The following is a 14499-nucleotide window of genomic DNA, read 5'->3' on the forward strand; positions in this document are numbered from 1 at the left end:
TATGATTGGTTGTGGACGCCAATATCTTCTACGTTGTTCCGTTGAACTTTCTGTTGTGCCCTGGTTGGGTGATGTGGAAGTTATCTTGTCGGTGGGTCCGCTGACTGTCGGGCGGTTGGGTTATCGTCGGAACGGTTGGCCCGACTGCCTGTCTCACGTAAGCGAGCGTTAGAGTTACAGGCCGACCCTCGAACATCTGGGCGCCCTTGTGTGTACTGCCCTATTTTTTTTTAATTTGTTCTTATTGTTTGTACTTGTATGGCTTCTAGCCGATTTTTGTTTTAAATTATAGTTGTTTCCCTCTTAAGGTCTTCAGCCTAGTTTAAAATACTGTTTCACGTAAGCCCTTTGGCATTTTAAAAATTTTAATGTTGTTGAATTTTAAGTCTTCGGCCTTCAGCTGATTTTGAGTTTCAGTTGTTTGTTCTTAAGGCCTTCAGTCTAAATTAAAGAACTGTTTCACGTAAGGCCTTTGGTATTTAAAAGAATTTAATATTTTAGAATTTTAAGTGCTAGGCTTTCAGCCGATTTGAATTTAACTTTTTTACTTCAGCCAATCTAAAGAACTGTTTAAAGATAAGGTATGCCTTTTAAACTTCTGATTATGCTTGCGTTTTAAATTATTAGCCTTCAGCCGTTTTTAAATAAAAATGGCTTTCAGCCGGTAATTAAGTCCCAAAGATTAAAGCTGTGTGTTAAAAAAATTTGTTTTGGGCTCTTGTAATGTTCGATCAAATCTGTCCTGTCCTGCGGGATTAGCAAGGCGTCTCAGTTACTGTACATTAATTATTTTTTGCTGTTGCGACTTTTTTCCTTTAGCGTGCAATCGTTTGATCTGTGGTACAATGAACCTCCCCAGATTTCCCACGTTTCGGAATGTAAACGTGAAAGCCCGTGCAAGGCGTTTATCGGAGAGAGAGAGAGAGAGAGAGAGAGAGAGAGGGGGGGGGGGAGAGAGGGGGGGGGAGAGAGACCCTTCATAAATAATAATCTGCCATCTAACTATGGATAATAGATCCTTTCCTAATGACCAAACCGAGCGTCAATTCTACTTAGAGCTGTTATTTTTTTTTTAACGTCCTTAAATTCCAACTTCTAATGGAACTGATCATCTTTGTTTACGTACTGGATTACTTAATACACTCCATAAATTTATTATACGGTACGGATAATTTTAAAATATACATTTGCGCCATCAGCTGTACAATTGTATATTTATTCTCTAGCGGCTTCAGTAATGACAACTATGTTCACAGGAGAAAAACGGTATACATCAATAGGACCCAATCAAATGTAGAGCATACATAACCGTCACACAAGTCTGAACATAATCCTACAAACGTGCTGTACATTAGCACGATTACAGTAATGTATACTTGATGAGAACTTCACACTTAATAATTGAAGGGGTCGGAGAGATACAGTCATAAGCCACATATCGAACTAGTTTTGAGATACAGCGAGTTTAAAGTTCCACGGAGGTCTGAAAATGTTTAATACAAAATAGAAACCTTATTTCTACTGCAAACACTTGCTTAATATTTGTGAAGCATGTTGTTAAATAGTCAACTCTCTGCATGCTATAAAATATTAATCTTAGAATGATTCTAATTAAGATGTCGTCAACGGTGGCTTATGACTATATCTCCCAAAAAGTTGTTTAAAACATAAAGTATGAATTTGTAAGGATTTATTTTAACTACTCTTACACAGAAAGCAGAGTATATAATTTTTACATATTAGTATATACATATCAGGTATCTGAGATGTATAAACTACTTTTTCATTGATACAGTTACATCAAGGAAGTTCCTCTACCTCATCATTGTACACGTTATTTCCCGTACATGACCGAAAGAAATATTGATTTGCTGCAGATATGTATGACATAAGAGACAGTACATCATAAATTTCTTTCTGGTTAATTGGTAGTGGCATTCTGTACTTTATTGGCAGCTGATATGGATTTGGTTCAACTAGCCTTCCTTGACAGGCCTTCCTTTTTGACAGGAATATCCACTGACATGAAATTTCCTATGTCTGAATAAGAGTGCTTTACACTTAGCTTGAAGGAATCTTCAGACTCTTACTTAAATTGAGTAGCTTCACTGAAATGATGGGGATCTCCAGGCGTGGATTCTGTACATTTTGAGATCAATGTCTTCAGGCTTTCCAAACTTCTGAAGTCTTCTCTTTCCATTTTAGTTACAATGAAATGTTTTGGACTCGCAGATTTTATTACTTCTGCCCATTCATCTGGAGTGTACACTATTGGACGTCTGTTTCTTGCATACCGTTCCATGCGACCAAAATCACGATCGCAAGGTGGCGTGGTGTGACCTACCACAGGGAAGTAATGCTGGACAGAATCAAATCTTTTGGTAACAACAAGGGACCTTTCCGAAGCAATAATAGTCCAATTCTTTGCCTGACCCTTGCAGATGTCTGTGATTATGTGGAGATGTTTTGTCTGAGGATAAGTTATCTCCAAGTACTTCAATAAGCAGTTCCCAACCTTATCTGGGCCCTGTCCTCCATCTTTCTCGCTCCACAGAAACATATGACCCTTATTTGATCCACAGTCGTGGATACCATAGTTGTATGTCCATATTTTCCTCTTGTAAAATGTTGGATCAACTGTTAGTTTAGGAGTGGGGAACGTTTGCTGCATGTCCATTGCTATCACATGATGCTCTTTCGAATTTTCTTTACCAGAGCAGTTAAAGACGCAGTCATATTTTGTCTCCTGACAGCCTTTTTGAGATGCAGTTCATATTGTTGTTTCTTTTCTGTGACTTCTTCTGCACATAATTCTGGGTTATTTATTGCAATTATAAATCCATCACATTTTGAACAGGTGTCACTTTTTGGTAGTTTGAAGCCTATGTTAAATTCAGATACGAAAATTTCTCTGAATTTACTTTCAGATACTGCAGGAACCTGCTTTTCCTTGCAGTATTCTGAGGATTTATCTTGAAATAAGGAAGCAGTTGTGAGATCACAATCCAAATACACTTTATTGGGGTTCTGTTGCCTACTGTAATGACTATTATATTTCGGTATGGCGTTGAGAAATTCTCTAACACTTTGTGCAGCTTCGTCTTGAAATTTATGTGGGTAGTTTCCATGTTTTCCTGAAAGACAAAAAGATGAGCTTATATCCTCCTCCTAATAGAAATGTTTGTATAGTACTCAGTTTGAGTAGCCTACATCCCTAACTTATATCACAGAGTAACATAGAAACCTCTTCCATTTTCTTTTGGCACTGCAAATCCCTGCTTCATTTGATGTTTCAAATTCCTCACTCTTCGTGCATGTATCTGTAAGCCATGAACCTTTAGGAAAGCTTCCTTGCAGATCATGACTTCTATTCCGCATACCCTCACATTATAAGAAAATCTAACATCCCTGGATGATATTTTCTTGGAAATCTTTTTTTGATAGCTTTGAAAGAAATTATGACAAATATAACAAAAGAAATAAATATACAAAATATTAAACCATTTGTATTTAAATAGTGAACAAACCTCCGCTTTTTCGGTTCCCTTTTCATACAGTTCATCAGGTAAGTATTCTGGGTATTAAAGTTTCCTATGTCCCAAAATGAATGAAAAATGTTTCCTTCCTCTCCAAGCAGCTTTGTAAAGCATTTATTTAAACAAGTACAGGGACTTCCTATAGTAGTAGCCTGAACAGTCTTGTGGGTTTTTTAAGACTTTTACTGCTGACCAGCATTTCTTCGACGTTTTGCTTTATTTTCCTTCCACTGATCAATATTTCGCTTTCTTTTCCGTGAAGGCTTTGGTTTTTCGTGTGATTCTTCATTTATTCTACTTATTTCAAGCTATAATATCAAGAGCAAAATAGTCTAAGAATTTGCGTGAGATATAGTCATAAGCCACACAAAAAACATTAAATTTCGCTAAAATCAAATTAATGAGAAAATATTTTTTACACATCTTTTGCCTTTGAAACTACATTATTCCACCATTAAGCAGTAATATAAAACGTGCCCATCAAGTTTCATCATTAACACTCAGGATGGCTGTCAAATGCGCTGGCAATGTTGAGAGAAACAAAGTCACAAGCCACAGGAAATTAATCACCAGAAATAAACCGTTTTATATACTAACCGAATCATCATCTGAGCTGGAACTGCTGGTCGATGGATGCCGAAACTCATCACTGTCAGGATCCAAAGGGTAAAGCTCTTCACTTCCACTACTGTCTGTGTCAAATATGCGTTGAAGACCCGAAGACGCTTTAGACGTTCCTGAACCACCTGCCATTTTGCTGTGGCTTGTGACTGTGTATCTTCTGAAACTACCACCAGATGGCACAGCATAGAACTGCACTCCGTCATAGCCTGCCATGTGTTCCAGTAACACGGAACTTTTTCAACACATTGTGAAGAAGATATTGTTAAGAATGCCACAAAATGAAAAACTCAATTTCGTGAAAGTTGTGGCTTATGACTATATCTCGCCGAGCCCTTCAATTGTAACTGTAGTTGTGCTAATGGACAGCACTTTTGTGTGGATTTTGTTCAGACCGACTCGTGTGTCGGTTCTGTATGTTCTAAATTTTGTTGTGTCGTATTTGACGAAATTGTATTTTTGATCCATTAATGTATACTGTTTTTCTTCATGTGAAGATGATTGTCATAACTGAAACCGATAGAGAATAAATATAAAATTGTACAGCTGATGGCGAAAAGTGATTTTTCAAAATACTTAACAGCCGTAGAGAGTCACCTGAGAAACGTTTTATATAAATAAAATAGTTTTGTGCACTTGTATTCATAATATGTGTTCAGACATGAATCTAACAAATACTAATTTTATTATTTTTCAAAAAATCTTGGTTATTTTCTATATATTGGATGTGGTTCAAAATTGGGTTACTGATATTTTAATTTCATTTGAAGTCAATGATATTAAAATTGTTAATTATGAACTGTGAAAATAACTTAAGAAAAGATTTTGGAGTAACTCAATTGTCATGTAAATAATTCTCTTTGATACATGTATTACCTTTGCACTCCTTGACTAGTAGTTGGAAGTCGTACGTTGGAGGGATCTGAGACGTGAAAACTGATTTCGTGTTACGTAAACGTTGCATTGTGTCTGTAATCGTTTATTTGAAGGATTATGATTCGGAAGATATGGAATAAATGTGTCAACAGTGAATGCGAACGCCTTCGACTTTTATCATTTGTGTTAATATCCAACATTAGATAGACTCAATATCTATCTGCATCAGTCTTGAATGTTACCTACCTCAAGACAAATTTACCGAAAATATGAACAGAAGGTAATGAACTCCAAGAAACAAGGTAAGTCGAAACAATTACTTTTAAGTTTTGCTAAAGGAAATGATATAATATTTCTAATTTTTCACCTTTGTTCTTCAGTTGCTTAAGAATCTGAAGAAACTTGACGTGAACCAATTCGTAATAACAGAGAGGTTTGGGAGTACACTGTGATTTTTGATGATATTTATTATATTGTGTAGTGGCATACATTAGCAACTGCAAATTCACCCCTTAATAAAAATTCCAAGGGAAATCTACCGATCTACTATTGACATAAACCCGTCCAGTCGATAGCAGCGTCACTTGGCGAGAATGACTGCTAGTTAGAGATTTGCACGGTGTATCTAATATCACTGAGAGTGCAGTCCGTGGGTAGAAAGAGGAAGGTGGGCAATCTAACTGAGTTTGACCGAGGGCAAATTGTAATGGTCCGGAGTCTCGGCACGAGCATTTCGGCAACTGCACGACTTGTCGAGTGTTCGAGGAATGCTGTGGTGAGTGTCTTCAACACGCAGCGGAACCGAGGTGACACCACGTCCAGATGTCGTAGGGTTGGGCGACCACTCCTCATTACAGACGTCGGACATCGTAGGCTGGGGAGACCGGTAAAACAGGACAGGTGGCGAACTGTGGCGGAAGAAAAATCAGACTTTAATGCTGGACAAAGTACAGGTGTGTCTGAACACTCCTAACGATGGGCCTCCGCAGCCGACGACCCTTGCATGTGTCAATGTTAACTCCACGAAAACTGCACATACGACTGGACTGGACACGTGAACACCGGCACTGGACGTTGGCGCAGAGGCAGAGCGTTGCATGGTCTGATGAATCCGATATCTTCTTCATCGAGCCGATGGGAGGGCGTGAATCCATCGTCTTCTAGGGGAACAGCTCCTTGGCACATGTACTGTGTGTCGAAGACAAGTTGGCGGTGGCTCTGCTATGCTCTGAGGAACATTCCCTTGGACGTCCATGGGTCCAGTGAAGCTCGTGCAGGGCACCATGGCGGCCAAGGAGTATCGTACACTGGTTGCAGAGCACGTAAACCTATTCATGACAATCATGTTTCCCGACGACACTGGCATTTTTCACAAGATGGTGCACCATCTCACAAGGCCAGAGGTGTTGTTAAGTGGATCGAGTAACACAGTGGCGAGTTCCAATTGATATGCTGGTCCTCCCATCTCGACAGATCTGAACACGATCGAACACATCTGGGATGTGATTGAATGCGGCGTCAGACGTCATGGCCCCCCCTCCCTATTGGGTGACTTGTGTGTGCAGATGTGATGCCAACTTTCTCCAGCGACCTACCAGGGCCTCATTGCTTCCGTGCCACGATGCGGCGCCGCTGTTATCCATACCAAAGGAGGACTTACCGGATGATGGATAGATGGTAATAATGTTCTGGCTGATCGTGAAGTGCAACGAACTAAAATCCAGAAATATTTTTTATAAGCATAGTACTTGTGGTAGCTTGGTTAAACACGTTTCTATCTCTTTACGCAGATACTATTAATCTATGGTTATGGTCTCAGTTAGTGTAATTAGTGTACCCTCTATTTCTCTGTATCGTTAAAACGTCAATGAACGGTGCTCTCGTCTCACGCTTGTGAATTCCTACTATGAGAATAAATCTCATTGCTATTGGTAAACCAGTTATTAAATTGGAGTTGTAGCAACTATCCATTTCCCTCGATGTTCTAATTAATCAGAAGACGCTTGCGAATTAGCACTAAAGCGGTGATTTTCACGAGTGAGACTGAGCAAGTAGTTAAAGCCAAAAAAATGTTCAAATGTGTATGAAATCTTATGGGACTTAACTGCTAAGGTCATCAGTCCCTAAGCTTACATACTACTTAACCTAAATTATCCTAAGGACAAGCACACACACCCGTGCCCGAGGGAGGACTCGAACCTCCGCCGGGACCAGCCGCACAGTCCGTGACTGCAGCGCCTAAGACCGCTCGGATAATCCCGCGCGGCGAAGCTAAATCCCTAAGGCCTGTTAACTTTTCCTCCCCAGTAGACAAGGGCAAGCTTTTTGTAAGCTTCCCTGATGGATGACTTTTGTCAGTACACGCTCTTATGGCGATTACATGTATTTTGACTGCAGCCGTATTGAATTAACAACCTCTTCGAATCCCAAAAAATGCGAACCTTATCCAGTACCATCTTTGGAACATCAGGTATTACCCATGAGCTTTGAACTGAATCACACAAAACACAACGCAAATCCTTTATAGCGGAATTATAAATGTAATGAAATATTATCTTCGTAAAGTGTTTATTTCTAACACATGGGTGAGTGCCTGTTGTTCTTAGCATAAGTTAGTTTAAGTAATGTGTAAGTCTAGGGACCGACGACCTCAGTAGTTTGGTCCCTTAGGAATTCACACACATTTGAACATTTTCTAACACGCGTCCCAGATGAATAACATTATCTGTGGCTTACTGCACGTAATAAACTAATTGTAATAATGCAAGTTATTCTTTTTATTTGTGGCCTTCGAAGACGGTCTATTCAGCCGGCTTCCGATGCATAGTATGTTGTAAATAATAGCAAATGACACTTAATAATGGTAATGGTAATGGTTGTAAATAAAAGACATCTTCAATCCCACACACATATACAGGGTGAGGCAGGAGGAAAGGTACATGCTTTGAGGAGTCACAGTATTACTGATTCTGAACAGAAACCTTCATATGGACGTATGCCCTATTCCGAATGGTTTCCGAAATAGAACACATTTAATACCACTTTTGTATGTTTTTCCTTGAATAACTCGAAAACCGCACCCTCCAGCGAAAACGTGTCGCAGTACAAAATTAAACTATATTAAATTTCCTACAAAATATGTCCTACTCATTTTTGCTCTAGAACTAATGGCTTGTGCGAAGAGAACGCGAGAATGTTGAAAAACTCGCTTGACGCGCATGCGCTGTAGTTTACATAGCTTTTGTAGGTCAATTTGAGGTAGTTTCCCGACTTGATAGACCACGAGTGTCCCGTACCAAACTGTTCGTCTCAACTTGCTACCTCAATATGCTACCTCAAACTGGCCTACAAAAGCTACTTAAGCTACAGTGTTGTATCTGGGAAACCATTCGGAATAGGGCATACGTCCATATAAAGTTTTTTGTTCAGAATCACTAATACTATCACCCGTCAAAGCACGTACCTTTCCTCCTGACTCACCCTGTATATCCTTGACTCGTATTCCCTGCATATGACAGCATATTTGTAATGGTTGTAAATAGCTTTTTAGCGGCTGAACACATCATTATTTAATTAACTAGTTTACAACGGGTGTAAATATTTTATCACATATTCTTGGAATGCGACTTATGAAAGTACGTGTGTGTGTGTGTGTGTGTGTGTGTGTGTGTGTGTGTGTGTGTGTGTGTGAGAGAGAGAGAGAGAGAGAGAGAGAGAGAGAGAGAGAGAGATGGAACGTGTGTTTTATTTACGACAGAAATATACATGGTTTTTGAATTATTGAAGAAAAACGTACAAAAATGACCTTCAAACGCACCTCCACACTCATTCCTCACGCCAGGATTTCTAGTATGTTGTTCATGCACTTCCTTGTACAACTGTACAAAAATTTCCGACTACCGAACTATTCCCGATATTCGAGTTTCCTTCGTCTCTAGTCGACTATTTCGTAAACATTATTAATTTGAACATGCTCGTGAGACTAATGAAAGAGAAACGACTTTTGTAAACGTTACGCTAAAATGAATTACGGAGACAATTCGATACAAACTTAACTCTTACCAGCTGAGTAGTTTCTTAGTTAGAAGGCCTAACGGTGTATTGTTTATTTTATGCTGTTGAAATTCACAAAATTATTAGGTAAAATTAACAAAAATGTTAGTCTCACAGTTTGTTAAGCCAGTGGCTAATAAGGCCAGTTACTGAAGACCAAAGAATTTCTAATAAAAGAATTCGATAATATCTATTGAGTCTGGCGAGGATTCCAAGTGTGCATTAACCTGGGTGAAGTTAAGCGTCAGACGTGGGTAAAAAATGATAATCGGATGCTTTTATAGACCGCCTGCGTCAGCGGCTATAGTGGCAGAGCGCTTCTTAGAGAATTTGCAGAACTTCGTGACTAAGTTTCGTGATCATGTTATTGCAATAGAGTGTGACTTCATCTCGTCAGGTATAGAATAGAAGAGGGAGCAGGGATTCATGTGACATTATTCTGAATATCTTGTCCGAAAATTTCTTCGAGCAGATAGAGAACGGACTCATGAAGGCAACGTCTTAGGCTTCCTAGCAACGGACTGACCTGAACTTTTCAGTCAGTTAACGTAGAGCAGGGTATCAGTGATAATAAGGCAGTGGTAGCATCTATGCCTACAAGCATTACAAGGAATGTTAAGAAAGATGGGAAAATATTTTTGCTTTACAAGTGGGACTGGAAAAAAACTGTTGAATATCCGAGTAGCCAACACGAAATATTCAGTACTGAGGAAGAACATGCAGAGCACAAATCGAAAAAATTCAAAAACGTCGTTCAGTACGCCTTAGACAAATATGTTCCTATGGTCATCTTAAGGGAAGGGAAAGACCCATCGTGTTTTAGCAACCGTGTCAGAAAACTGCTATGTAACTAGAGAGAACTCCATCATAGTTTCAAGAAAAGTCAAAGCCCAGCTGACAAACAAAAGCTGAACAAAGCGAAAATAAGAGTAAGGAGAGCAATGAAAGAAGCTTACACTGACTTCGAAAGTAAAATGTTGCTAACCTATCTGATTAAAGTCCATAAGAGGTTTTGGTCTTACATAATATCAGATAGCAGATATCTATTCAGTCGCTCAGGGACCGTACTCCCACCGAGAGCGAAAATTATACAGAGCACGCTGAAATACTGAATCACTCTTCCAAAATTTTTCCTCTGCGAAAGATTGTATTATGGTCCGTCCTTTCAATGATCGTACAAACACCGAAATGGCAGATATTGGGATAAATGACCGTGGAAGAGAAAAGAAAATGAAATCGCTTAGTTGTGGAGAGGCATCACAGCAGATGATACACGAGGGATATTCGGAAAGTAAGTTTCGATCGGTTGCGAAATGGAAACAGCTGTGAAAATCCGATGAAGTTTTGCACAGATGTATTGGGTAGTGTTTCTAGCTTACCCGACGATCTCACCGCGTCGCTCTTTTCAATTCTGAGACCACAGTGCGCACGTAAAGATGTCTAGAAAACGGTGTCTCCCGCTAAGTATGAGGGTCTGGTCGGAGATATCGTCTGATGTGCAGCCCAGGTAACAAAACTGTCATGGCTTTCGTTCTTAATGACAATTCTCGGCCGCACTCTGCAGGGGCAATAAAGATGCTCCTTGAATTTTCTCGATGGGAGGTGTTTGATCGCCCACATCACAGCCCATATTTGTTCGTCCTGAGTTTCCTCTCTGCTCACATGAAACGCAGACTATGAAGACAACATTTTGGCACAGACAAGGAGCTGTAGACGAGCGTAGAGAATTGGCAGACATCACAGGCGGCTGCCTTGTATGATGAGGGTACTGGAAAGGTGGTACAACGCTACGACTGATGTCTAAGTCGGAGAGGCGACTAAATAGAGAAGTAGCTGGAAGATGTAGCTAACTGTTGCAAATAAAACATTTTTGACTTTCACAATGGTTCCCATTTTGTGACCGATCAGAACTTACTTTCCGAATAGCCCTCGTACATGTGAGAAACTCAGCTCCGTGTATTGCTCGATAACATCCACCGATTAGATTAGTTTGGATTAGATACAGTTTTCATTCCATAGATCCAAAAATGAGATGATTCTCTTGGGTGTGGAAGAGGTCAGAAAGTATAACATAAAAAACATAAAGCATTTAAATATGATACTGACTACCCTGATCGTCTGTCAGGAGATTGTCAAAATAGGTGAATACATTACGGTAAACTGGAACTGCTAATATTTACAGAATTAATACACTGTCAGAATGAAAAATTGTTATGGACTTTTAATGAATTTATCATACACAAAATACTTAATCTTGACTGTTGTGACGAAGTGCTGTCAAAACGGAAATCTAGCACACAATTTTACTTAAGCTGGTGTAACAGACCCTGTTAAGATATTCATCTGTAGAGAAGAAGGAGTTGCCTATCAAAAAGTCTTTCAAACTCTATATAAACAGTGCTTTATATGATGTGAAGTTTTTAATGGTTGCTGGAAATTTATTGAAGATGTGTGTTCCTGAGTATTGGACCCCTGTTTGGACCAAGGTATGTGATTTTAGCTCTTGTTGTAGATTTTTCTTATTCGTAGTATTGATACTATACATTGAGCTATTGGTCGAAAATAGAGATACGTTACTTGCAACAAATTTCATTAACAAATAAATATACTGAGAAGCAGTGGTTAGAATACAAAGTTCCTCGAACAGGTTTCTACATGATGTTCTTGAATTTACACCACAAATAAGCCTTATTACTTGCTTTTGCATGCTGAAAACTTTTTCTCAGTTTGACGAATTACTCCAGAATATGATCCCGTATGACATAATTGAATAAAAGTAAGCAAAGAGTGCAAGTTTTTTTATATTTATTTCTGCTACATCTGACATCATTCTCAATGCAAATACAGACTTGTTTAGGTGTCTAAACAATTCTGTGATACCCCCTTCCCAACTACATTTATTATGTAGGTGTAATCCCAGAAATTTAACACTGTCAACCTCTTCGATGTGCATCACTTCATATGTTAGATACATGCTGGAAGGACATGAGCGCTGCGGTTGATGCCATGTTCCTAGACTTCAGAAAGCCATTAGACACTGTCCCGCACTGCCAATTTTTGAAAAAAAAAATACGAGCTTACCGAGTATCGGACCATATTTGCGACTGGATTCAAGATTTTCTTGCAGAGAGAGCTCAACACGTCGCGCTTAACGGAACAAAATGGGCAGATGTAAAGGTAATTGCAGGAGTACCCGAAGTATGTGTGTACACTATACATAAGTGATCTAGTAGAAAATGTCGGCCGCTCGGGGTAGGCGCGCGGTCTGGGGCGCTTCGTCACGGTCCGTGCGGCTCCCCCCGTCGGAGGTTCGAGTCCTCCCACGGTCATGGGGCCGGCCGCGGTGGTCTCGCGGTTCTAAGCGCGCAGTGCGGAACCGTGCGACTGCTACGGTCGCAGGTTCGAATCCTGCCTCGGGCATGGATGTGTGTGATGTCCTTAGGTTAGTTAGGTTTAAGTAGTTCTAAGTTCTAGGGGACTGATGACCACAGCAGTTGAGTCCCATAGTGCTCAGAGCCATTTGAACCATTTTTCGGTCATGGGTGTGTGTGTTGTCCGTAGCATAAGTTAGTTTACGTTAGATTAAGTAGGGTGTAGGCTTAAGGACCGATGACCTCCGCTGTTTGGTCCCATAATTAAAAAAAAAGTCGGAAACTCCGTAAGGCTGTTCGCAAGTGATGCGTTTGTCTACAGGAAGGTAGCAGCGTCAGACGGCATTATCGATTTGCAAAAATTCCTGCAGAGGATTGATGAACGGCGCAGGGACTAAGATTTGGTCCTGAACGTATATAAACTCAATATATTGCGTACACGTAGAAGAATAAATCCACTACTGCACGATCACCCCATTGATGACAAATTGCTGAAAACAGTATCTACCATACAACAGCTAGGGGTAACCATCCGGTACGACCTTAAGCCGAATAGCCACATTAAACGAATGATAGGAAAAGCAGATATTAAACTGAGATTCATAGAAAGAATCTGAAAGAAATGTAACTCATCCACGAAAGAAGTGGCTTGTATGGCGCTTGTTCGACCGATTCTCGAGTACTGCGCTCTGGGACTAGCAGAAGAGTTAGAGAAGATCCAATGAAGAGCAGTGCGTTACCTTACGACAGCGATTAGTAGGCGTGAGAGAGGAAAAATGATGCCCAACATCCTTCAGTGGCAGACGCTTCAAGAGAGGCGTTGTGCATCACGGAGTGGTTTATGACTTACATTCCATGTGAGTACATTCCGGAAAGCGTTGGATAACATACTATTTTCTCATACATACGTCTCGCGAAATGACCACAACGAGAAAATTCGACCGGCCGCGGTGGCCGAGCGGTTCTAGGCGCTACAGTCTGGAACCGCGCGACCGCTACGATCGCAGGTTCGAATCCTGCCTCGGGCATGGATGTGTGTGACGTCCTTAGGTAAGTTAGGTTTAAGCAGTTCTAAGCTCTAGGGGACTGATGACCTCAGAAGTTAAGCCCCATAGTGCTCAGAGCCATTTGAACCATTTTTGAGAAAATTCGAGAAATTTCTTCCCACGTGCCATCCACAAAGGAACAGGGAAGTGAATCTGGTAGTGGCACCAAAAGTACCCTCCGCCACATACCGTCAGCTGGCTTGCAAAGTATTGACGTTGTGGTGTATGGACCGTTCGCCTGCGAGACATGCAACATTTTGGGTATGCCTGCGACCTAATCCGGAAGAGCGTACATTTGCAGATTACAAAACTTCAATCGTGCAAGCGACTAGGACAGCAGGTGGCAGCGCGAGCTCCTCCAGAGATCACTGGCCCCGCGGACCCGTTTGCTTCTGTGAGCCAGCTGATGACAAATAGTTCTTCTGGTATTTCTATATGGCCTGGGTATTTGGAACAGCGCAACGTCCGCCACCGGACCAGGCGCCGACTGCAATCACATTTCGTCAGTCTGAGTCTCGTTCAGAATCTTAACTACCTGCGACGCCGTGCCGTTGCCACGCACTGCCGACAGAGAGAACCGCCAGTGTCTCTCACCACCATCATCAGGACAATACTTCTGCATTGAGGATTACTCGGACTTGAGTATCAGCTGTCGACCTTGTCTTTGTACACCGTTCTTCTACTAAGTCAACCTTAGACTATATCTTCTTCTTCGACCAAGTTAGTATCATACTTTGACTGTTTCATCACTACAGCCTTCAGCGTAAGTTCGGACTTGTGTAAATTTAGTGGTAATTGCAAACCTACTGTGATTAACTTTGCTCCATTGACAAAATTTTTGCTGATGCATTTATTAACAAAACTGTTCTACAATGGTTGACTGGGCTGCGTTTTCACTGCGCCTCAACCGACGTAAGATGTATCAGTTGACGACAAGGATTTCTCGGGACCCAGTGCCTCCATCAGCTCCACTGGCACTTCTAAGCTTCGTCCAAT

The sequence above is a fragment of the Schistocerca serialis genome, chromosome 2 (assembly GCF_023864345.2).
Source record: "Schistocerca serialis cubense isolate TAMUIC-IGC-003099 chromosome 2, iqSchSeri2.2, whole genome shotgun sequence".
In the NCBI taxonomy this organism is placed as follows: Eukaryota; Metazoa; Arthropoda; class Insecta; order Orthoptera; family Acrididae; genus Schistocerca; species Schistocerca serialis.